This window comes from Oncorhynchus masou, chromosome 23, assembly GCF_036934945.1.
Source record: "Oncorhynchus masou masou isolate Uvic2021 chromosome 23, UVic_Omas_1.1, whole genome shotgun sequence".
Lineage (NCBI taxonomy): Eukaryota > Metazoa > Chordata > Actinopteri > Salmoniformes > Salmonidae > Oncorhynchus > Oncorhynchus masou.
Window position 1 is genome coordinate 8,975,099 of NC_088234.1, and position 26,587 is coordinate 9,001,685.

Consider the following 26,587-nt stretch of genomic DNA (forward strand, 5'->3'; position numbering starts at 1 on the left):
GCTCACATACCACCACCTTCACAGACCTTATATATAACAGAAAGCTCACATACCACCACCTTCACAGACCTTATATATAATAGAAAGCTCACATACCACCACCTTCACAGACCTTATATATAACAGAAAGCTCACATACCACCACCTTCACAGACCTTATATATAACAGAAAGCTCACATAACACCACCTTCACAGACGTTATATATAACAGAAAGCTCACATAACACCACCTTCACAGACGTTATATATAACAGAAAGCTCACATACCACCACCTTCACATACCTTATATATAATAGAAAGCTCACATACCACCACATTCACAGACCTTATATATAATAGAAAGCTCACAGACCACCACCTTCACAGACCTTATATATAACAGAAAGCTCACGTACCACCACCTTCACAGACCTTATATCTAATAGAAAGCTCTAATATTTGATTTGGATTCAAAGTAAAACATTAAAGGTCCAACGCGCACACACACTGCATGATGTTGTGAAAGGGCACCATCATAACGTCCACGGGGAATGATCATAGAGCAGTATATAACACATAACACTACAATACTATAACACTACAATACTATAACACTACAATACTATAACACTATAATACTATAACACTATAGCACTATAACACTATAATACTATAACACTACAATACTATAACACTATAATACTATAACACTACAATACTATAACACTACAATACTATAACACTACAATACTATAACACTATAATACTATAACACTATAGCACTATAACACTATAATACTATAACACTACAATACTATAACACTATAATACTATAACACTACAATACTATAACACTACAATACTATAACACTACAATACTATAACACTATAATACTATAACACTACAATACGATAACACTATAATACTATAACACTATAACACTATAACACCATGACACTATAACACTATAACACTATAATACTATAACACTATAGCACTATGACACTAAAATACTATAACACTACAATACTATAACACTATAATACTATAACACTATAACACTATGACACTATAGCACTATAATACTATGACACTATAACACTATAACACTAAAATACTATGACAGTATGACACTATAACACTATAATACTATAACACTATAATACTATAACACTATAGTACTATAGCACTATAACACTATAACACTATAGCACTATAATACTATAACACTATAACACTATAACACTATAACACTATAGCACTATAGCACTATAACACTATAATACTATAACACTATAACACTATAGTACTATAGCACTATAACACTATAACACTATAGCACTATAATACTATAACACTATAACACTATAATACTATAGCACTGTAACACTATAGCACTATAATACTATAACACTATAACACTATAACACTATAATACTATAACACTATAACACTATAGTACTATAGCACTATAACAATATAGCACTATAACACTATAGCACTATAACACTATAGCACTATAACACTATAATACTATAAAACTATAACACTATAGTACTATAACACTATAATACAATAACTCTATAGCACTATAGCACTATAACACTATAGCACTATAACACTATAGCACTATAACACTATAGCACTATAACACTATAACACTATAGCACTATAACGCTATAACACTATAACACTATAACACTATAACACTATAACACTCTAACACTATAATACTATAGCACTATGACACTATGACACTATGACACTATGACACTATAACACTATAGCACTATGACACTATGACACTATAGCACTATAGCACTTTAACACTATAACACTATAACACTATAACACTATAGCACTATGACACTATGACACTATGACACTATAACACTCTAACACTATAACACTATAGCACTATAGCACTATAGCACTATAGCACTATAACACTATAGCACTATAGCACTATAGCACTATAACACTATAACACTATGACACTATGACACTATAACACTATAACACTATAACACTATGACACTATGACAATATGACACTATAATACTATAACATTATAACACTATAACACTATAACACTATAGCACTATAGCACTATAACACTATAACAGTATAGCACTATAGCACTATAGCACTATAACACTATAGCACTATAGCACTATAGCACTATGACACTATGACACTATGACACTATAGCACTATAGCACTATGACACTATGGCACTATGACACTATGACACTATGACACTATAATACTATAACACTATAACACTATAACACTATAGCACTATAGCACTATAGCACTATAGCACTATGACACTATAACACTATAACACTATAGCACTATAGCACTATAACACTATAACACTATAGCACTATAATACTATAACACTATAACACTATAATACTATAGCACTGTAACACTATAGCACTATAATACTATAACACTATAACACTATAACACTATAATACTATAACACTATAACACTATAGTACTATAGCACTATAACACTATAGCACTATAACACTATAGCACTATAACACTATAATACTATAACACTATAACACTATAGTACTATAGCACTATAACACTATAGCACTATAACTCTATAGCACTATAGCACTATAACACTATAGCACTATAACACTATAGCACTATAACACTATAATACCATAACTCTATAGCACTATAGCACTATAACACTATAGCACTATAACACTATAGCGCTATAACGCTATAACGCTATAACACTATAACACTATAACACTCTAACACTATAATACTATAGCACTATGACACTATGACACTATGACACTATGACACTCTAACACTATAACACTATAGCACTATAGCACTATAACACTATAGCACTATAGCACTATAGCACTATGACACTATGACACTATGACACTATGACACTATGACACTATAACACTCTAACACTATAACACTATAGCACTATAGCACTATAACACTATAGCACTATAGCACTATAACACTATAGCACTATAGCACTATAGCACTATAACACTATGACAATATGACACTATAATACTATAACATTATAACACTATAACACTATAACACTATAGCACTATAGCACTATAACACTATAACACTATAACAGTATAGCACTATAGCACTATAACACTATAGCACTATAGCACTATAACACTATAACACTATAACAGTATAGCACTATAGCACTATAGCACTATAGCACTATAACAGTATAACACTATAACACTATAACACTATAACACTATAGCACTATAGCACTATAGCACTATAGCACTATGACACTATAACACTATAACACTATAGCACTATAGCACTATAACACTATAGCACTATAGCACTATGACACTATGACACTATGACACTATAACACTATAGCACTATGACACTATGGCACTATAGCACTATGACACTATGACACTATAATACTATAACACTATAACACTATAACACTATAGCACTATAACACTCTAACACTCTAGCACTATAGCACTATAGCACTATAGCACTATGACACTATGACACTATAACACTCTAACACTATGGCACTATGGCACTATGGCACTATGGCACTATAGCACTATAGCACTATAACACTCTAGCACTCTAGCACTATAGCACTATAACACTATAGCACTATAGCACTATGACACTATGACACTATGACACTATAGCACTATAACACTATAACACTATAACACTACAGCACTATGACACTATGACACTATGACACTATGACACTATGACACTCTAACACTATAGCACTATAGCAATATAGCACTATAACACGATAGCACTATAGCACTATAGCACTATGACACTATGACACTATGACACTATGACACTATGACACTATAACACTCTAACACTATAACACTATAGCACTATAGCACTATAGCACTATAGCACTATAACACTATAGCACTATAGCACTATAACACTATAGCACTATAGCACTATAACACTATGACACTATGACAATATGACACTATAATACTATAACATTATAACACTATAACACTATAACACTATAGCACTATAGCACTATAACACTATAACACTATAACAGTATAGCACTATAGCACTATAACACTATAGCACTATAGCACTATAACACTATAACAGTATAACACTATAACACTATAACACTATAGCACTATAGCACTATAGCACTATAGCACTATGACACTATAACACTATAACACTATAACACTATAGCACTATAGCACTATAGCACTATGACACTATAGCACTATGACACTATGACACTATGACACTATAGCACTATAGCACTATAGCACTATGACACTATAGCACTATAGCACTATAGCACTATGACACTATGACACTATGACACTATGACACTATAACACTCTAACACTATGGCACTATGGCACTATGGCACTATGACACTATGACACTATAGCACTATAGCACTATAGCACTATAGCACTATAGCACTATAGCACTATAGCACTATGACACTATAGCACTATAGCACTATAGCACTATAGCACTATAGCACTATAGCACTATGACACTATAACACTATAACACTATAGCACTATAGCACTATAGCACTATAGCACTATGACACTATGACACTATGACACTATAGCACTATGACACTATAGCACTATGACACTATGACACTATGACACTATAACACTCTAACACTATAACACTATAGCACTATAGCACTATAGCACTATAGCACTATAACACTATAGCACTATAGCACTATAGCACTATAACACTATAACACTATGACACTATGACACTATGACACTATAACACTATAACACTATGACACTATGACAATATGACACTATAATACTATAACATTATAACACTATAACACTATAACACTATAGCACTATAGCACTATAACACTATAACAGTATAGCACTATAGCACTATAGCACTATAGCACTATAACACTATAGCACTATAGCACTATAGCACTATGACACTATGACACTATGACACTATAGCACTATAGCACTATGACACTATGGCACTATGACACTATGACACTATGACACTATAATACTATAACACTATAACACTATAACACTATAGCACTATAGCACTATAGCACTATAGCACTATGACACTATAACACTATAGCACTATAGCACTATAGCACTATAGCACTATAGCACTATGACACTATGACACTATGACACTATAGCACTATAGCACTATGACACTATGGCACTATAGCACTATGACACTATGACACTATGACACTGTAACACTATAGCACTATAGCACTATAACACTATAACACTATAGCACTATAATACTATAACACTATAACACTATAATACTATAGCACTGTAACACTATAGCACTATAATACTATAACACTATAACACTATAACACTATAATACTATAACACTATAACACTATAGTACTATAGCACTATAACACTATAGCACTATAACACTATAGCACTATAACACTATAATACTATAACACTATAACACTATAGTACTATAGCACTATAACACTATAGCACTATAACTCTATAGCACTATAGCACTATAACACTATAGCACTATAACACTATAGCACTATAACACTATAATACCATAACTCTATAGCACTATAGCACTATAACACTATAGCACTATAACACTATAGCACTATAACACTATAGCGCTATAACGCTATAACGCTATAACACTATAACACTATAACACTATAACACTCTAACACTATAATACTATAGCACTATGACACTATGACACTATGACACTATGACACTCTAACACTATAACACTATAGCACTATAGCACTATAACACTATAGCACTATAGCACTATAGCACTATGACACTATGACACTATGACACTATGACACTATAACACTCTAACACTATAACACTATAGCACTATAGCACTATAACACTATAGCACTATAGCACTATAACACTATAGCACTATAGCACTATAGCACTATGACACTATGACACTATGACACTATAACACTATAACACTATAGCACTATAGCACTATAACACTATAACAGTATAGCACTATAGCACTATAGCACTATAGCACTATAACACTATAGCACTATAGCACTATAGCACTATGACACTATGACACTATGACACTATAGCACTATAGCACTATGACACTATGGCACTATGACACTATGACACTATGACACTATAATACTATAACACTATAACACTATAACACTATAGCACTATAGCACTATAGCACTATAGCACTATGACACTATAACACTATAGCACTATAGCACTATAGCACTATAGCACTATAGCACTATGACACTATGACACTATGACACTATAGCACTATAGCACTATGACACTATGGCACTATAGCACTATGACACTATGACACTATGACACTGTAACACTATAGCACTATAGCACTATAACACTATAACACTATAGCACTATAATACTATAACACTATAACACTGTAATACTATAGCACTGTAACACTATAGCACTATAATACTATAACACTATAACACTATAACACTATAATACTATAACACTATAACACTATAGTACTATAGCACTATAACACTATAGCACTATAACACTATAGCACTATAACATTATAATACTATAACACTATAACACTATAGTACTATAGCACTATAACACTATAGCACTATAACTCTATAGCACTATAGCACTATAACACTATAGCACTATAACACTATAGCACTATAACACTATAGCACTATAACACTATAGCACTATAACACTATAGCGCTATAACGCTATAACGCTATAACACTATAACACTATAACACTATAACACTCTAACACTATAATACTATAGCACTATGACACTATGACACTATGACACTCTAACACTATAACACTATAGCACTATAGCACTATAACACTATAGCACTATAGCACTATAGCACTATGACACTATGACACTATGACACTATGACACTATAACACTCTAACACTATAACACTATAGCACTATAGCACTATAACACTATAGCACTATAGCACTATAACACTATAGCACTATAGCACTATAGCACTATAACACTATGACACTATGACACTATAACACTATAACACTATAGCACTATAGCACTATGACACTATAACACTATAACACTATAGCACTATAGCACTATAGCACTATAGCACTATAGCACTATGACACTATGACACTATGACACTATAGCACTATAGCACTATGACACTATGGCACTATAGCACTATGACACTATGACACTATGACACTGTAACACTATAGCACTATAGCACTATAACACTATAACACTATAGCACTATAATACTATAACACTATAACACTGTAATACTATAGCACTGTAACACTATAGCACTATAATACTATAACACTATAACACTATAACACTATAATACTATAACACTATAACACTATAGTACTATAGCACTATAACACTATAGCACTATAACACTATAGCACTATAACACTATATTACTATAACACTATAACACTATAGTACTATAGCACTATAACACTATAGCACTATAACTCTATAGCACTATAGCACTATAACACTATAGCACTATAACACTATAGCACTATAACACTATAGCACTATAACACTATAGCACTATAACACTATAGCGCTATAACGCTATAACGCTATAACACTATAACACTATAACACTATAACACTCTAACACTATAATACTATAGCACTATGACACTATGACACTATGACACTATGACACTCTAACACTATAACACTATAGCACTATAGCACTATAACACTATAGCACTATAGCACTATGACACTATGACACTATGACACTATGACACTATAACACTCTAACACTATAACACTATAGCACTATAGCACTATAACACTATAGCACTATAGCACTATAACACTATAGCACTATAGCACTATAGCACTATAACACTATGACACTATGACACTATAACACTATAACACTATAGCACTATAGCACTATAACACTATAACACTATAACAGTATAGCACTATAGCACTATAACACTATAGCACTATAGCACTATAACACTATAACACTATAACAGTATAGCACTATAGCACTATAGCACTATAGCACTATAACAGTATAACACTATAACACTATAACACTATAGCACTATAGCACTATAGCACTATAGCACTATGACACTATAACACTATAGCACTATAGCACTATAACACTATAGCACTATAGCACTATGACACTATGACACTATGACACTATAACACTATAGCACTATGACACTATGGCACTATAGCACTATGACACTATGACACTATGACACTATAATACTATAACACTATAACACTATAACACTATAGCACTATAACACTCTAACACTCTAGCACTATAGCACTATAGCACTATAGCACTATGACACTATGACACTATAACACTATAACACTCTAACACTATGGCACTATGGCACTATGGCACTATGGCACTATGGCACTATAGCACTATAGCACTATAACACTCTAGCACTCTAGCACTATAGCACTATAACACTATAGCACTATAGCACTATGACACTATGACACTATGACACTATAGCACTATAACACTATAACACTATAACACTACAGCACTACGACACTATGACACTATGACACTATGACACTATGACACTCTAACACTATAACACTATAGCACTATAGCACTATAACACTATAGCACTATAGCACTATAGCACTATAACACTATAGCACTATAGCACTATAACACTACAGCACTATAGCACTATAACACTATGACACTATGACAATATGACACTATAATACTATAACATTATAACACTATAACACTATAACACTATAACACTATAGCAATATAGCACTATAACACGATAGCACTATAGCACTATAGCACTATAGCACTATGACACTATGACACTATGACACTATGACACTATAACACTATAACACTCTAACACTATAACACTATAGCACTATAGCACTATAGCACTATAGCACTATAACACTATAGCACTATAGCACTATAACACTACAGCACTATAGCACTATAACACTATGACACTATGACAATATGACACTATAATACTATAACATTATAACACTATAACACTATAGCACTATAGCACTATAGCACTATAACACTATAACACTATAACACTATAACAGTATAGCACTATAGCACTATAACACTATAGCACTATAGCACTATAACACTATAACAGTATAACACTATAACACTATAACACTATAGCACTATAGCACTATAGCACTATAGCACTATGACACTATAACACTATAACACTATAACACTATAGCACTATAGCACTATGACACTATAGCACTATGACACTATGACACTATGACACTATGACACTATAGCACTATAGCACTATAGCACTATGACACTATAGCACTATAGCACTATAGCACTATGACACTATGACACTATGACACTATAACACTCTAACACTATGGCACTATGGCACTATGGCACTATGACACTATGACACTATAGCACTATAGCACTATAGCACTATAGCACTATAACACTATAGCACTATAGCACTATGACACTATAGCACTATAGCACTATAGCACTATAGCACTATGACACTATAGCACTATAGCACTATAGCACTATAGCACTATGACACTATAACACTATAACACTATAGCACTATAGCACTATAGCACTATAGCACTATGACACTATGACACTATGACACTATAGCACTATGACACTATAGCACTATGACACTATGACACTATGACACTATAACACTCTAACACTATGGCACTATGGCACTATGGCACTATGACACTATGACACTATGACACTATAGCACTATAGCACTATAACACTATAGCACTATAGCACTATAGCACTATAACACTATAGCACTATAGCACTATGACACTATGACACTATGACACTATAGCACTATAGCACTATAACACTATAGCACTATAGCACTATAGCACTATGACACTATAACACTATGACACTATGACACTATAGCACTATAGCACTATAACACTACAGCACTATAGCACTATAACACTATGACACTATGACAATATGACACTATAATACTATAACACTATAACACTATAACACTATAGCACTATAGCACTATAACACTATAACACTATAACAGTATAGCACTATAGCACTATAACACTATAGCACTATAGCACTATAACACTATAACAGTATAACACTATAACACTATAACACTATAGCACTATAGCACTATAGCACTATAGCACTATGACACTATAACACTATAACACTATAACACTATAGCACTATAGCACTATAGCACTATGACACTATGACACTATGACACTATGACACTATAGCACTATAGCACTATAGCACTATGACACTATAGCACTATAGCACTATAGCACTATGACACTATGACACTATGACACTATGACACTATGACACTATAACACTCTAACACTATGGCACTATGGCACTATGGCACTATGACACTATGACACTATAGCACTATAGCACTATAGCACTATAGCACTATAACACTATAGCACTATAGCACTATGACACTATAGCACTATAGCACTATAGCACTATAGCACTATGACACTATAGCACTATAGCACTATAGCACTATAGCACTATGACACTATAACACTATAGCACTATAGCACTATAGCACTATAGCACTATAGCACTATGACACTATGACACTATGACACTATAGCACTATGACACTATAGCACTATGACACTATGACACTATGACACTCTAACACTATAACACTATAGCACTATAGCACTATAACACTATAGCACTATAGCACTATAGCACTATAACACTATAGCACTATAGCACTATAACACTACAGCACTATAGCACTATAACACTATGACACTATGACAATATGACACTATAATACTATAACATTATAACACTATAACACTATAACACTATAACACTATAGCAATATAGCACTATAACACGATAGCACTATAGCACTATAGCACTATGACACTATGACACTATGACACTATGACACTATGACACTATAACACTCTAACACTATAACACTATAGCACTATAGCACTATAGCACTATAGCACTATAACACTATAGCACTATAACACTACAGCACTATAGCACTATAACACTATGACACTATGACAATATGACACTATAATACTATAACATTATAACACTATAACACTATAACACTATAGCACTATAGCACTATAACACTATAACACTATAACACTATAACAGTATAGCACTATAGCACTATAACACTATAGCACTATAGCACTATAACACTATAACAGTATAACACTATAACACTATAACACTATAGCACTATAGCACTATAGCACTATAGCACTATGACACTATAACACTATAACACTATAACACTATAGCACTATAGCACTATAGCACTATGACACTATGACACTATGACACTATAGCACTATAGCACTATAGCACTATGACACTATAGCACTATAGCACTATAGCACTATGACACTATGACACTATGACACTATGACACTATAACACTCTAACACTATGGCACTATGGCACTATGGCACTATGACACTATGACACTATAGCACTATAGCACTATAGCACTATAGCACTATAACACTATAGCACTATAGCACTATAGCACTATGACACTATAGCACTATAGCACTATAGCACTATAGCACTATGACACTATAGCACTATAGCACTATAGCACTATAGCACTATGACACTATAACACTATAGCACTATAGCACTATAGCACTATAGCACTATAGCACTATGACACTATGACACTATAGCACTATGACACTATAGCACTATGACACTATGACACTATGACACTATAACACTCTAACACTATGGCACTATGGCACTATGGCACTATGACACTATGACACTATGACACTATAGCACTATAGCACTATAACACTATAGCACTATAGCACTATAGCACTATAACACTATAGCACTATAGCACTATAGCACTATGACACTATGACACTATGACACTATAGCACTATAGCACTATAACACTATAGCACTATAGCACTATAGCACTATGACACTATAACACTATGACACTATGACACTATAGCACTATAGCACTATAACACTATAGCACTATAGCACTATAGCACTATGACACTATGACACTATGACACTATGGCACTATAGCACTATAGCAGTATAACACTATAATACTATAACACTATAACACTATAACACTATAGCACTATAACACTATAGCACTATAACACTATAGCACTATAGCACTATAACACTATAGCACTATGACACTATGACACTATAACACTATAACACTATAATACTATAACACTATAGCACTATAGCACTATAGCACTATAACACTATAATACTATAGCACTATAACACTATAGCACTATGACACTATGACACTATAACACTATAACACTATAACACTATAGCACTATAACACTATAGCACTATAACACTATAGCACTATAGCACTATAACACTATAGCACTATAACACTATAGCACTATGACACTATGACACTATAACACTATAACACTATAATACTATAACACTATAGTACTATAGCACTATAGCACTATAACACTATAATACTATAGCACTATAACACTATAGCACTATGACACTATGACACTATAACACTATAACACTATAACACTATAGCACTATAACACTATAGCACTATAACACTATAGCACTATAGCACTATAACACTATAGCACTATAGCACTATGACACTATGACACTATAACACTATGACACTATGACACTATAGCACTATAACACTATAATACTATAACACTATAATACTATAACACTATAACACTATAATACTATAACACTATAATACTATAACACTATAATACTATAACACTATGACACTATGACACTATAGCACTATAACACTATAACACTATAATACTATGACACTATGACACTATAACACTATAATACTATAGCACTATGACACTATGACACTATAACACTATGACACTATAACACTATAGCACTATAGCACTATAACACTATAGCACTATAGCACTATGACACTATGACACTATAACACTATAATACTATAACACTATGACACTATAGCACTATAGCACTATAGCACTATAACACTATGACACTATGACACTATGACACTATAGCACTATAGCACTATAACACTATAACACTATAACATTATAACACTATGACACTATAACACTATAACACTATAGCACTATAGCACTATAACACTATAACACTATAACACTATGATACTATAGCACTATAACACTAAATCTCTCACTCGCATCATACATCAATAAGATGTGATATAATACGTAAACATAATTTGTCCTCTCGCACTCTGTCTCACACACACAAAACACACACAAATAAAACACACCCAAATAAAACACACACGCTAAACATAGACAAATAAAACACACACACTGTGTAGCTGGGAGTGTGTGCTTTCACACTCGGTCCATCTCTCTTGCCCTGAAGGAAGAGCAGGGTTCTACTTCTCCTTCATTAACCATGGATGCCTTCACAACTCCATCCACCTTTTCCTCCCTCTCTCTCCTCTCTCTCTTTCTCCATGTCTCCTCTCTCCTCCTTCTCTCTCCTCTATCTCTCCTCTCCTCTCTCTCTTCTCTCTCTCTCTCCGTGTCTCCTCTCTCTTCCCTCTCTCTTCCCTCTCTCTTCCCTCTCTCTCCTCTCTCTCCTCTCTCTCTTTCTCCATGTCTCCTCTCTCTTCCATCTCTCCTCTCTCTCTCCTCTCTCTCTCCTCTCTCTCTCCTCTATCTCTTTCTCCATTTCTCCTCCCTCTCTCTCCTCTATCTCTCCTCTCATCTCTCTCCTCTATCTCTTTCTCCATTTCTCCTCCCTCTCTCTCCTCTATCTCATTCTCCATTTCTCCTCTCTCCTCCCTCTCTCTCCTCTATCTCTTTCTCCATCTCTCCTCACTCCCCCCTCTCTCTCCTCTATATTTTAATCCATTTCTCCTCTCTCCTCTCTCCTCTCTCCTATCTCTTTCCATTTCTCCTCACTCCCCCCTCTCTCTCCTCTATCTTTTAATCCATTTCTCCTCTCTCCTCTCTCTCTCCACTCTTTCTCCATTTCTCCTCTATCTCTCTCTCCATTTCTCCTCACTCCCCCCTCTCGCTCCTCTATCTTTTAATCCATTTCTCCTCTCTCCTCTCTCTCTCCACTCTTTCTCCATGTCTCCTCTATCTCTTTCTTCATTTCTCCTCACTCCCCCCCTCTCTCCTCTATCTTTTAATCCATTTCTCCTCTCTCCTCTCTCTCTCCACTCTTTCTCCATTTCTCCTCTCTCCTCTCTCTCTCCTCTCTTTCTCCATTTGTTCTCCCTCCTCTCTCACTTCCTATCTGTCTATTTTGCTCTTCTCTCTTCTCCTCTGTTTCTCTACCTCTTCACATCTCTCTTTTCAGCCTCCTCCATCTCTCTCGCCCCCTCCTTCCCCCCTCCCTCCCTCCCTCCCTCTCCCTCCCCCCCCTCCCTCCCTCCCTCTATTAACATTTTTTTTTACATAGAAAATAAATTAAATCTCTCTCTCTGGGGTATGTTATGAGTGATTAAGGTGAGAGTCAGTACAGAGGTGTATATGTGCATGTCAGTGAGCAGCAGCAGAGTTAGTCATCCTGTAGTAAACCGATATGATGTGTTGCTGCCATCGTCACGTTCGTTACATTAATAAACAGGGCTGCAACCCAATAGCAACCCAATGGGAACCCAATGGCAACCCAATGGGAACCCTATGGCAACCCAATGGGAACCCTATGGCAATCCAATGGGAACCCTATGGCAACCCAATGGGAACCCTATGGCAATCCAATGGGAACCCTATGTCAACCCAATGGCAACCCTATGGCAATCCAATGGGAACCCTATGGCAACCCAATGGGAACCCTATGGCAACCCAATGGCAATCCAATGGGAACCCTATGGCAATCCAATGGGAACCCTATGGCAACCCAATGGGAACCCTATGGCAACCCAATGGCAACCCAATGGGAACCCTATAGCAACCCAATGGGAACCCTATGGCAATCCAATGGGGACCCAATGGTAATCCAATGGGAACCCTATACCAACCCAATGGGAACCCTATGGCAATCCAATGGGGACCCAATGGCAATCCAATGGGAACCCTATGGCAACCCAATGGGAACCCTATAGCAACCCAATGGGAACCCTATGGCAATCCAATGGGAACCCAATGGCAACCCAATGGGAACCCAATGGCAATCCAATGGGAACCCTATGGCAATCCAATGGGAACCCTATGGCAACCCAATGGGAACCCTATGGCAACCCTATGGCAATCCAATGGGAACCCTATGGCAACCCAATGGCAATCCAATGGGAACCCAATGGTGGTCTAGAGTTTTTCTTCCTCTGGTTGCACATTTAACATGCTGGTAGAAATGAGGTAAAACGGATTTAAGTTCCCCTGCGTTAAAGTTCCCGGCCACTAGCGCCACCTATGGATGAGCGTTTTCCTGTTTGCGTATGGCCTTATACAGCTCATTGAGTGGGGTCTTCGTGCCAGCAATGGTTTGTGGTGATAAATAGACAGCTATTAAAAATACAGATGAAAACTCTCTTGGTAGATAGTGTGGTCTACAGCTTATCATGAGATACTCTACCTCAGGCGAGCAAAACCTTGAAACTTCCTCAATATTAGATTTTATGCACCAGCTGTTATTGACAAATAGACACAGACCACTACCCCTTTTCTTACCTGAGGCAGCTGTTCTGTCTTGACGATGCAGAGTAAACCCGCCAGCTGTATGTTATTCATGCCGTCTTTCAGCCACGACTACGTGAAACATAAGAGATTACAGTTTCTATTGTCCCGTTGGTAGGATAGTCTTGGGCAGAGCTCATCCAGTTCAGTATACAGTGATTGGCTAGTAGTACAGACGGTAGAGGTGGGATTCTTACAAGGCATCCCGACCTACGCCCCCTATATTTCTGTCTCTTCTTCATGTGATTGGCTAATAGTACAGAAGGTAGAGGTGGGATTCTTACAAGGCATCCCGACCTACGCCCCCTATATCTCTGTCTCTTCTTCATGTGATTGGCTAATAGTACAGAAGGTAGAGGTGGGATTCTTACAAGGCATCCCGACCTACGCCCCCTATATCTCTGTCTCTTCTTCATGTGATTGGCTAATAGTACAGAAGGTAGAGGTGGGATTCTTATAAGGCATCCTGACCTACGCCCCCTATTTCTCTGTCTCTTCTTCATGTGATTGGCTAATAGTACAGAAGGTAGAGGTGGGTTACCCACAAACCCAGCCAGCTGTATCTCCGTATCTTCTTCATGTGATTGGCTAATAGTACAGAAGGTAGAGGTGGGATTCTTACAAGGCATCCCGACCTACGCCCCCTATTTCTCTGTCTCTTCTTCATGTGATTGGCTAATAGTACAGAAGGTAGAGGTGGGATTCTTACAAGGCATCCCGACCTACGCCGCCTATATTTCTGTCTCTTCTTCATGTGATTGGCTAATAGTACAGAAGGTAGAGGTGGGATTCTTACAAGGCATCCCGACCTACGCCCCCTATATCTCTGTCTCTTCTTCATGTGATTGGCTAATAGTACAGAAGGTAGAGGTGGGATTCTTACAAGGCATCCCGACCTACGCCCCCTATATCTCTGTCTCTTCTTCATGTGATTGGCTAATAGTACAGAAGGTAGAGGTGGGATTCTTACAAGGCATCCCGACCTACGCCCCCTATATCTCTGTCTCTTCTTCATGTGATTGGCTAATAGTACAGAAGGTAGAGGTGGGATTCTTACAAGGCATCCCGACCTACGCCCCCTATTTCTCTGTCTCTTCTTCATGTGATTGGCTAATAGTACAGAAGGTAGAGGTGGGTTACCCACAAACCCAGCCAGCTGTATCTCCGTATCTTCTTCATGTGATTGGCTAATAGTACAGACGGTAGAGGTGGGTTACCCACAAACCCAGCCAGCTGTATCTCCGTATCGTCTTCATGTGATTGGCTAATAGTACAGAAGGTAGAGGTGGGTTACCCACAAAACCAGCCAGCTGTATCTCCGTATCTTCTTCATGTGAATGACAGGGATTGGGGCCTTGTCCGGTGTCTGAAGTAAATCCTTCGCATCCGACTCATTAAAGAAATCTTTGTTCAGTACGAGGGGAGTAATCGCTTCTCTGATAACTAGAAGCTCTTTTTGGTCATCAGATATATGTCTCTTCTTCATGCGAATGAAGGGGATTTGGGACTTGCTCCCAATCAGCCACAAGAGCATTAGTGAGGTCGGGCACTGATGTTGGGAGTGATTAGGCCTGGCTCGCAGTCGGTGTTCCAATTCATCCCAAAAGTGTTCGATGGGGTTGAGGTCAGGTCTCTGTGCAAGTCAGTCAAGTTCTTCCACACCGATCTCGACAAACAATTTCTGTATGGACCTTGTTTTGTGCACGGAGGTATTGTCATGCTGAAACAGGAAAGGGCCTTCTCCAAACTGTTGCCACAAAGTTGGAAGCACAGAATCATCTAGAATATCATTGTAGGCTGTAGCATTATGATTTCCCTTCACTGGAACGAAGAGGCCCGAAACATTAAAAACAGCCCCAGACCATTATTCCTCCTCCACCAAACTTTGCAGTTGGCACTATGCATTTGCGCTTCAGCATTCGGTGGTCCCGTTCTGTAAGCGTGTGTGGTCTACCACTTTGCGGCTGAGCCATTGTTGCTCCTTGATGTTTCCACTTCCACAATAACAGCGCTTAGAGTTGACCGGGGCAGATCTAGCAGGGAAGAAATTTGACAAACTGACTTGTTGGAAAGATGGCATCCTATGATGGTGCCACGTTGAAAGTCACTGAGCTCTTCAGTAAGGCCATTCTACTGATAATGTTTGTCTATGGAGATTACATGGTTGTGTGCTCGATTTTATACACCTGTCAAACAGAACATTCCATACATAACTGAGCGAGGCAGTAAATCAGTTTTAGGTTTGGGTACTGTGAAGAAACTCATGGCAGTGTGTCTGGTTGGATATGAATGTCTGTTTGAAGTGTATGCAAATAGATTATACAAGTGGTCAGGCATTTTCAACACACAAAAGATCCTTTAAAAAGACAAGAAGAGAAGTAGTACATTTCTCCTCAACCCTCAACCATGAAGGACTGTCATGCACGTTGTTGTTGATAGTTGTGTATGTGCAGTCAAGGCCAAGACGCTTTGTTCTGAGCCAGATGCAGCTTTGCTCGGTCTTTCTTTGCTGCACCTGACCATATTACCGGACAGTAATCAATACGGGACAAGACCAGAGCCTGAACCACTAGTACAGTTGATCTATGGGCCCTGGTGAAAAGTAGTGCACTGTATAGGGAATAGGGTGCCAGCCCTGGTCTAAAGTAGTGCACTGTATAGGGAATAGGGTGTCAGCCCTGGTCTAAAGTAGTGCACTGTATAGGGAATAGGGTGCAAGCCCTGGTCTAAAGTAGTGCACTGTATAGGGAATAGGGTGTCAGCCCTGGTCTAAAGTAGTGCACTGTATAGGGAATAGGGTGCCAGCCCTGGTCTAAAGTAATGCACTGTATAGGGAATAGGGTGTCAGCCCTGGTCTAAAGTAGTGCACTATATAGGGAATAGGGTGTCAGCCCTGGTCTAAAGTAGTGCACTATATAGGGAATAGAGAGCCATTTTGGATTACAGCCCAACTAAACACCTCCAGGGGAACTAGCAACTACATTTATCAATATTCTACCAATCTCAATCTCTCTCATTCCTTTACCTCCCTTATCTCACCTCATTTGCTCACATTGTATATAGACTTATTTTTCTATTGTATTATTGACTGTATGTTTGTTTTACTCCATGTGTAACTCTGTGTCGTTGTATGTGTTGAACTGCTTTGCTTTATCTTGGCCAGGTCACAATTGTAAATGAGAACTTGTTCTTAACTTGCCTACCTGGTTAGATAAAGGTAAAATAAAAAAATCTACCATTCTCTCTCATTCTACTGTTCTCTGTCTCTCTCATTCTACCATTCTCTTTCGCTCTCATTCTACCATTCTCTCTCGCTCTCATTCTACCATTCTCTCTCGCTCTCATTCTACCATTCTCTCTTGCTCTCATTCTACCATTCTCTCTCTCACTCTCATTCTACCATTCTCTCTCGCTCTCATTCTACCATTCACTCTCTCATTCTACCATTCTCTCTCTCATTCTACCATTCTATCTCTCATTCTACCATTATCTCTCTCATTCTACCATTCTCTCTCATTCTACTGTTCTCTCTCGCTCTCATTCTACCATTCTCTCTCGCTCTCATTCTACCATTCTCTCTCGCTCTCATTCTAACATTCACTCTCTCATTCTACCATTCTCTCTCTCATTCTACCATTCTCTCTCTCATTCTACCATTTTCTATCTCATTCTACCATTCTCTCTCATTCTACTGTTCTCCGTCTCTCTCATTCTACCATTCTCTCTCTCATTCTACCATTCTCTCTCTCATTCTACAATTCTCTCTCTCATTCTACAAGTCTCTCTAATTCTACCAACACTATCATTCCACCATTCTCTCTCATTCTCTCTCTCTCTCATTCCACCATTCTCTCTCATTCTACAATTCTCTCTCTCATTCTACCATTCTCTCTCTCATTCTACAATTCTCTCTCTCATTCTACAATTCTCTCTCTCATTCTACCATTCTCTCTCTCATTCTACAATTCTCTCTCTCATTCTACTGTTCTCTCTCCCTCTCATTCTACCATTCTCTCTCGCTCTCATTCTACAATTCTCTCTCGCTCTCATTCTACAATTCTCTCTCTCATTCTACCATTCTCTCTCTCATTCTACAATTCTCTCTCTCATTCTACCATTCTCTGTCTCATTCTACCATTCTCTCTAATTCTACCATTCTCTCTCATTCTACCATTCTCCCTCATTCTACCATTCTCTCCCTATCTGTCTGTCTATTCCTCGACCTTTCCTTCCACCATCCCTTAAACTCTCCCCTCCTTCTCCTCCTCCTGCTTGTCATCCATCTGTTCATTTCAGAGTGCAGACCACATTGACAGGTGATGCTGCATTTCTCCCTCTCTCTCGTTCTCCATTTCTCCATTTCTCCCTCTCTCTCTCTCTCTCCATTTCTGCCTATCTCTCTCTCCATTTCTCTCTCTCTCTCCATTTCTCCCTCTCTCCCTCTCTCTCTCTCCATTTCTTCCTCTCTCCCTCTCTCTCTCTCTCTCTCTCTCTCTCTCTCTCCATTTCTGCCTCTCCCTCTCTCCATTTCACCCTCTCTCTCCATTTCACCTTCTCTCTCCATTTCACCCTCTCTTTCCATTTCTGCCTCTCCCTCTCTCCATTTCACCCTCGCTCTCCATTTCACCCTCTCTCCATTTCTCCCTCTCTTTCTCTCCATTTCCCTCTCTCTCTCTCTCTCTCAATTCAATTCAATTCAATTCAAGGGCTTTATCTCTCTCTCTCTCGCTCTCTCTCTCTCTTTTCAATCTATTCTAATGACTTATTTGTTTTTCACAGCACCAACACTTCCTTGGCAAGACCTTCCTCATCTGATTATATTCATCAAATGTGGCACTCTCCCTCTCTCATCCCTCCATCCCTCCATCCCTCCATCCATCCGTCTCTCCATCCCTCCCTCCCTCTCTCCATTCCATCTCCAAAACAAATAGGTGAGGGGACATTAACATTCATTGGTTTGGAAGCTAACACACACACACACACACTGGTTTGGATGCCAGAGGACTGCTCACGGAGGATTTTTGATTTGTTAGTTTTTGGTTGGGAAGTCTTCTTATATTGAATCAATGGAAAACAGCCATTCATTCATTTAGTTGATCTATTCTGGTACGGACTCCTTGCTTCTGTACTGATGTGTGGTGGTGGATGGGGAGGGGGGGGCGTGGCTAGGGATTCTAGTAGTGCTAGAAAGAGAAAGGGGGACAACTGAATGCATTCAACCGAAATGCGTCTTCTGCATTGAACCCCACTGTTGATTAAACTAGAGCTACAGATTACACTAGGGCTCGAGATTATACTAAATGGGCAATAGATTATACTAGGGGGGCTATAGATTATACTAGGGAGGATATAGATTATACTAGGGTTATAGATTATACCTGGGTAGCTATAGATTATACTAGGGTTATAGATTATACTAGGGAGGCTATAGATTATACTAGTGTTATAGATTATACTAGGGTTATAGATTATACCTGGGTAGCTATAGATTATACTAGGGTTATAGATTATACTAGGGAGGCTATAGATTATACTAGTGTTATAGATTATACTAGGGTTATAGATTATACTAGGGATATAGATTATACTAGGGTTATAGATTATACTGGGGTTATATATTATACTGGGGTTATAGATTATACTAGGGTTATATATTATACTAGGGTTATAGATTATACTAGGGTTATAGATTATACTAGGGTTATAGATTATACTAGGGTTATAGATTATACTAGGGTTATAGATTATACTAGGGTTATAGATTATACTAGGGTTATATATTATACTAGGGTTATAGATTATACTAGGGTTATAGATTATACTAGGGTTATAGATTATACTAGGGTTATAGAGTATACTGGGGTTATAGATTATACTAGGGTTATAGATTATACTAGGGTTATAGATTATACTAGGGTTATAGATTATACTGGGGTTATAGATTATACTAGGGATATAGATTATACTAGGGTTACATACATGTTGTTTCCCATGCCAATAAGGCCCTTTGGCTTGAAATGAAAGATTGAGAGAGAGAGAGAGAGAGAGAGAGAGAGAGAGAGAGAGAGAGAGAGGTGGAGGGTAGGGAATGACTAAGTAAACTGGTGTATGCAAAACAGTTACATGCAATAGTAATTCTATTATGATCATCGGTAATCCAAATGTAACATCCACGTCGTTGGATTCACAGTGACGTCATTGCGTTCAGAGAAAGCCACTTTCTGACAGAGAATGGGGTAGTAGTGCACTATCAAGGGAATAGGGATCCATTTGGGACAGATGTCATGACAACAGGATTACGGCCATTAGAGTAGAGTCTTCCTGATCCTACATTCATTCCATCATCATCCCTCCTTTCATCGTTGGACAACACACACACACACACACACACATACATTATGCACACACACACACACACTCACAGTAACTCACAGTGGAGCTCACACACACACACACACACACACACACACACACACACACATACATACATTATGCACACACACTCACAGTAATACAGTGGAGTTCACACACACACACACACACACACACACACACACACATCCACACACACACACACACACATACATTATGCACACACTCACACACACACTCACAGTAATACAGTGGAGTTCACACACACACACACACACACACACACACACACACACACATCCACACACACACACACACACACACATACATTATGCACACACACACACACACACACAGTAATACAGTGGAGTTCACACACACACACACACACACACACACACACACACACACACACACACACACACACACACACACACATACACACACACACACACACATACATTATGCACACACACACACACTCACAGTAATACAGTGGAGTTCACACATGCAGACACAACATCCCCATGCAGCTAACTGATACACACATCCGAACACTCAAACACACTCAAAATCAAACGCACACACACATCTCATGCAGAAACCCATCCGTGCTGCATGGGTGTCTGGATTACATAACACAGGTTAGGATTAAACGAGTGTGTGTGTGTGTGTGTGTGTGTGTGTGTGTGTGTGTGTGTGTGTGTGTGTGTGTGTAATTCTAGAAGAAAGTAAGATGCAGTTGCAGGTCACAATTGCAGAGAGAAAGAGACAGAGACACACAGAGAGAGAGAGAGACAGAGACAGACAGAGAGAGACAGAGACAGACAGAGACAGAGACAGACAGAGACAGAGAGACAGAGACCGACAGAAAGAGAGACAGAGAGAGAGCGAGACAGAGACACAGAGAGAGAGAGAGACACACAGGGAGAGTACAGAGACAGAGACACAGAGACACAGAGTGACACAGAGTGAGAGTACACCGACAGAGACACAGAGTGAGAGACAGAGACACAGAGAGAGAGAGACAGAGAGACGGAGAGAGATAGAGAGAGACAGAGAGAGAGAGAGACAGAGAGAGAGAGACATAGAGAGAGAGAGACAGAGGGAGAGAGAGAGAGAGACAGAGAGAGAGAGAGAGAGAGAGAGAGAGAGAGAGAGAGAGAGAGAGACAGAGACACAGAGTGAGAGACAGAGACAAAGAGAGAGACAGAGAGAGAGAGACAGAGAGAGACAGAGAGAGAGAGAGAGAGAGAGAGAGAGAGAGAGACAGACAGAGAGAGAGAGACAGAGAGAGAGAGAGAGAGAGAGAGACAGAGAGAGAGAGACAGAGACAGAGAGAGAGAGAGAGAGAGAGAGAGGGGTTGTTTGGGTTGCATGTCTTCAGATGCCATTTTGACTGTCATTTGTCATTAACAACAACAACATCCTCAGAAAAAAATGAACCTCACTGTGAAATCTGGACCACATCAAGACAAACCCCTCTGCATAAAACCTTTTTTACAGTCTGCCTCCCCAATGGTACACTGCTTGTTCACTGATGGACAAATGGAAAATAGAGTTGAATTTAGAATTTAAAGACATTTTAGTCTAATGATATGCACAATGACACACACACACAGCACCCTGCTTATTGGATAAGGTTATGGGGAGATTTTTATCCGAGATATTGTGGATATCAGTTACATAGTTGTGATTGTGCCATTTTAGCATTGTGGTATAATCAAAACTCCTTAAAATCTCTTCAGGAAAGAGTCTACGCAGACGCAGTTGTTTCACATAAGTAACCGTTAGTCATTGTCATGCATCACTCGCCCTCACACTCCGTGCTGTACTGTGATCAACAGACAGAAGAACCGGATTAGTGTAACAGGTGTCTGTCTGTCTTCCCGTTCAGCAGACAGACTGCTGCCCTGGGGAGTAATTTCCCTGCTCTGCAGTGACTACACCGCGGGGGTGGAGGTGGAGGGCAGGAAGGTCAGCCATTCCAGAGGGCTTTTCCCTCAGCCTTCCTCCACCAACCGGAAAACACTTTCGGTAGGCCCTAATCCGTAAACAAGGGGAAAGCCCGGGTGTTAAGGGCTAAGGGGGTTGCGAAGGTGTTCTCCCGGTAAACCGAAATAACCAGATTAGTGTAGCGCCAAATTTAGACGGGAAATGTAGGTTACTGATTCGTCTCCCGGTCTACCGTCTGGTGACATTATTGACAATCAGAGATTAGCAGGCAGATATTTAGACTACAATGAGAATACCATGATTGGCGCGTTGAGCATTTGGAAAAAAACGATTAAAAATAAAATACAAAAAAAAAAATACAATTCAATCAACTAGCTTCGTCAATTATTGTCTATTTCCATCTCCCTCCAATTGTATTTATTTTACTATGACAAATCAGGAAAGAACACGATCACAGTGCGTGTAAGTTATTATTAATCAAAGGCACTTATGTTGTTAAGTAATAAATTGATATTGGCTATTTTCATATAGCCTACAAGCATATAAGCCTACGTGCATTTGTAAACTATAGGCTATGTAGCCTATTTCTCTAGTCTTACAAACCAGCAGGACACAAAGCTATAGTCTATTTCTCTAGTCTTACAAACCAGCAGGACACAAAGCTATAGTCTATTTCTCTAGTCTTACAAACCAGCAGGACAAAAAGCTATAGTCTATTTCTCTAGTCTTACAAACCAGCAGGACAAAAAGCTATAGCCTATTTCTCTAGTCTTACAAACCAGCAGGACAAAAAGCTATAGTCTATTTCTCTAGTCTTACAAACCAGCAGGACAAAAAGCTATAGTCTATTTCTCTAGTCTTACAAACCAGCAGGACAAAAAGCTATAGTCTATTTCTCTAGTCTTACAAACCAGCAGGACAAAAAGCTATAGCCTATTTCTCTAGTCTTACAAACCAGCAGGACAAAAAGCTATAGCCTATTTCTCTAGTCTTACAAACCAGCAGGACACAAAGCTATAGTCTATTTTTTACTATTAAGCGCCTAGAAATATCTGACGTTGATCCATTTAACTGGTCATGTTTTTCATGACAGCTTGTTCCGTGAATAATTTATCGCACGCCATATCCTTTGTTAATTATTTGTAGCCTATATCAACCATCATAGTGTGTGTGTGTGTGTGTGTGTGTGTGTGTGTGTGTGTGTGTGTGTGTGTGTGTGTGTGTGTGTGTGTGTGTGTGTGTGTGTGTGTGTGTGTGTGTGTGTGTGTGTGTTACCATCATCATAGTAACTGATCTTGCCGTATTTAAATAATTAGTATTAATCAATTAACGACCTGCTGAGGCTCACACATCAAAAATATTACGTACCCTGACGGTTAACGGGTCCCGGTGTGTAGCCTAGGTGTTCATCACCTCGTGGTGCCTGACCCTAATCACATCCCGGTTCTACCGTACAGGGATAATAATGGAACAATAACCGTAAACCAACAGCGGGGTTAGGAGCTTATAACCCGTGACTCACTTGAAACCGTATTCCTCCAGCGACGTCTCGTTTCTCTCCGGTGTACGAGTGCTTGCACCTGTGATCCGCTGGTCACGGCAGGTCTCGTGGCGATGAGGATTCCGGTCTCGGTCTTTACGATCCGCTTCGTTGTGTAAGGTTACTTTAGGCAGACATAACAATGGTCTTAGCGTTGTGTCTTTCAATTTCCGTGTCCTCTGTCTTGTCAACTTCTGACACCAGCTCTGATTTTCATTTATCAGCTTCTTCTCAATGACAGACAGCTCAGTTCTGACACATCCTCAGAGACCTGAAAGAAGGATGGAGGAGCGAGACAGAGAGAGAGAAAGAGAGAGAGAGAAAGAGAGAGAGACAGAGAGAGAGAGAAAGAGAGAGAGACAGAGAGAGAGAGAAAAAACAAACAAATATTGTTTCTGTTTTCTCCGGGAGGAAAACCTTTGGGAATCTTCAGCTTCAATCCTTCATTCAGAAGGCTAGATAACGGCACCGACGGTAGCCTAGGCGACGGTGCGCGCGTGCATTGCCTTTTTCCCAGTGTTCTGTAGCCACAACCGATACGAACCCTCGCTCTCTCTCTCCCCCTGTCCCCTCCCTGTGTCACATTATATGAGTGACACTGTGTCGCGGAGGGCTTTCCACTCCCTTCCGAAACCAAACACACTCGCACACTCTCACGGGATCGCAGTCTCTCTCAATGTCAGAGAGAGAGAGGAGGGGGGGGGGGATGAGGAATTGAGAATGAGAGAGGGAGATGGTGAGGGCGGAGTGTAGTGTGTGTGTGTGTGTGTGTGCGCGCGTACGTGCGGTAGCGAGAGAGGTTGGTTGAGCTCAGCTGCATAAAGAAGAGGAGCTATAGCCAGAGAGGGAGAGAGAAGGAGAGGGAGGGTGAGAGGGAGAGAGAGAGAAGGAGAGAGGGAG

The 26,587-nt window shown here is 38.6% G+C and overlaps 1 protein-coding gene across 1 annotated transcript in view; it reads right to left on the minus strand.

The window, feature by feature from the left end:
* The window catches only part of LOC135510253 (sodium/calcium exchanger 1-like), a 109,204-nt gene extending 82,859 nt beyond the window's left edge, over positions 1-26,345 (minus strand). The window contains exon 1 of the mRNA XM_064931050.1: positions 25,670-26,345. The gene's annotated coding sequence lies outside the window, so the exon portion shown is untranslated. The remainder of the gene's footprint in view (positions 1-25,669) is intronic.
* Between the last annotated feature and the right edge of the window lie 242 nt (positions 26,346-26,587).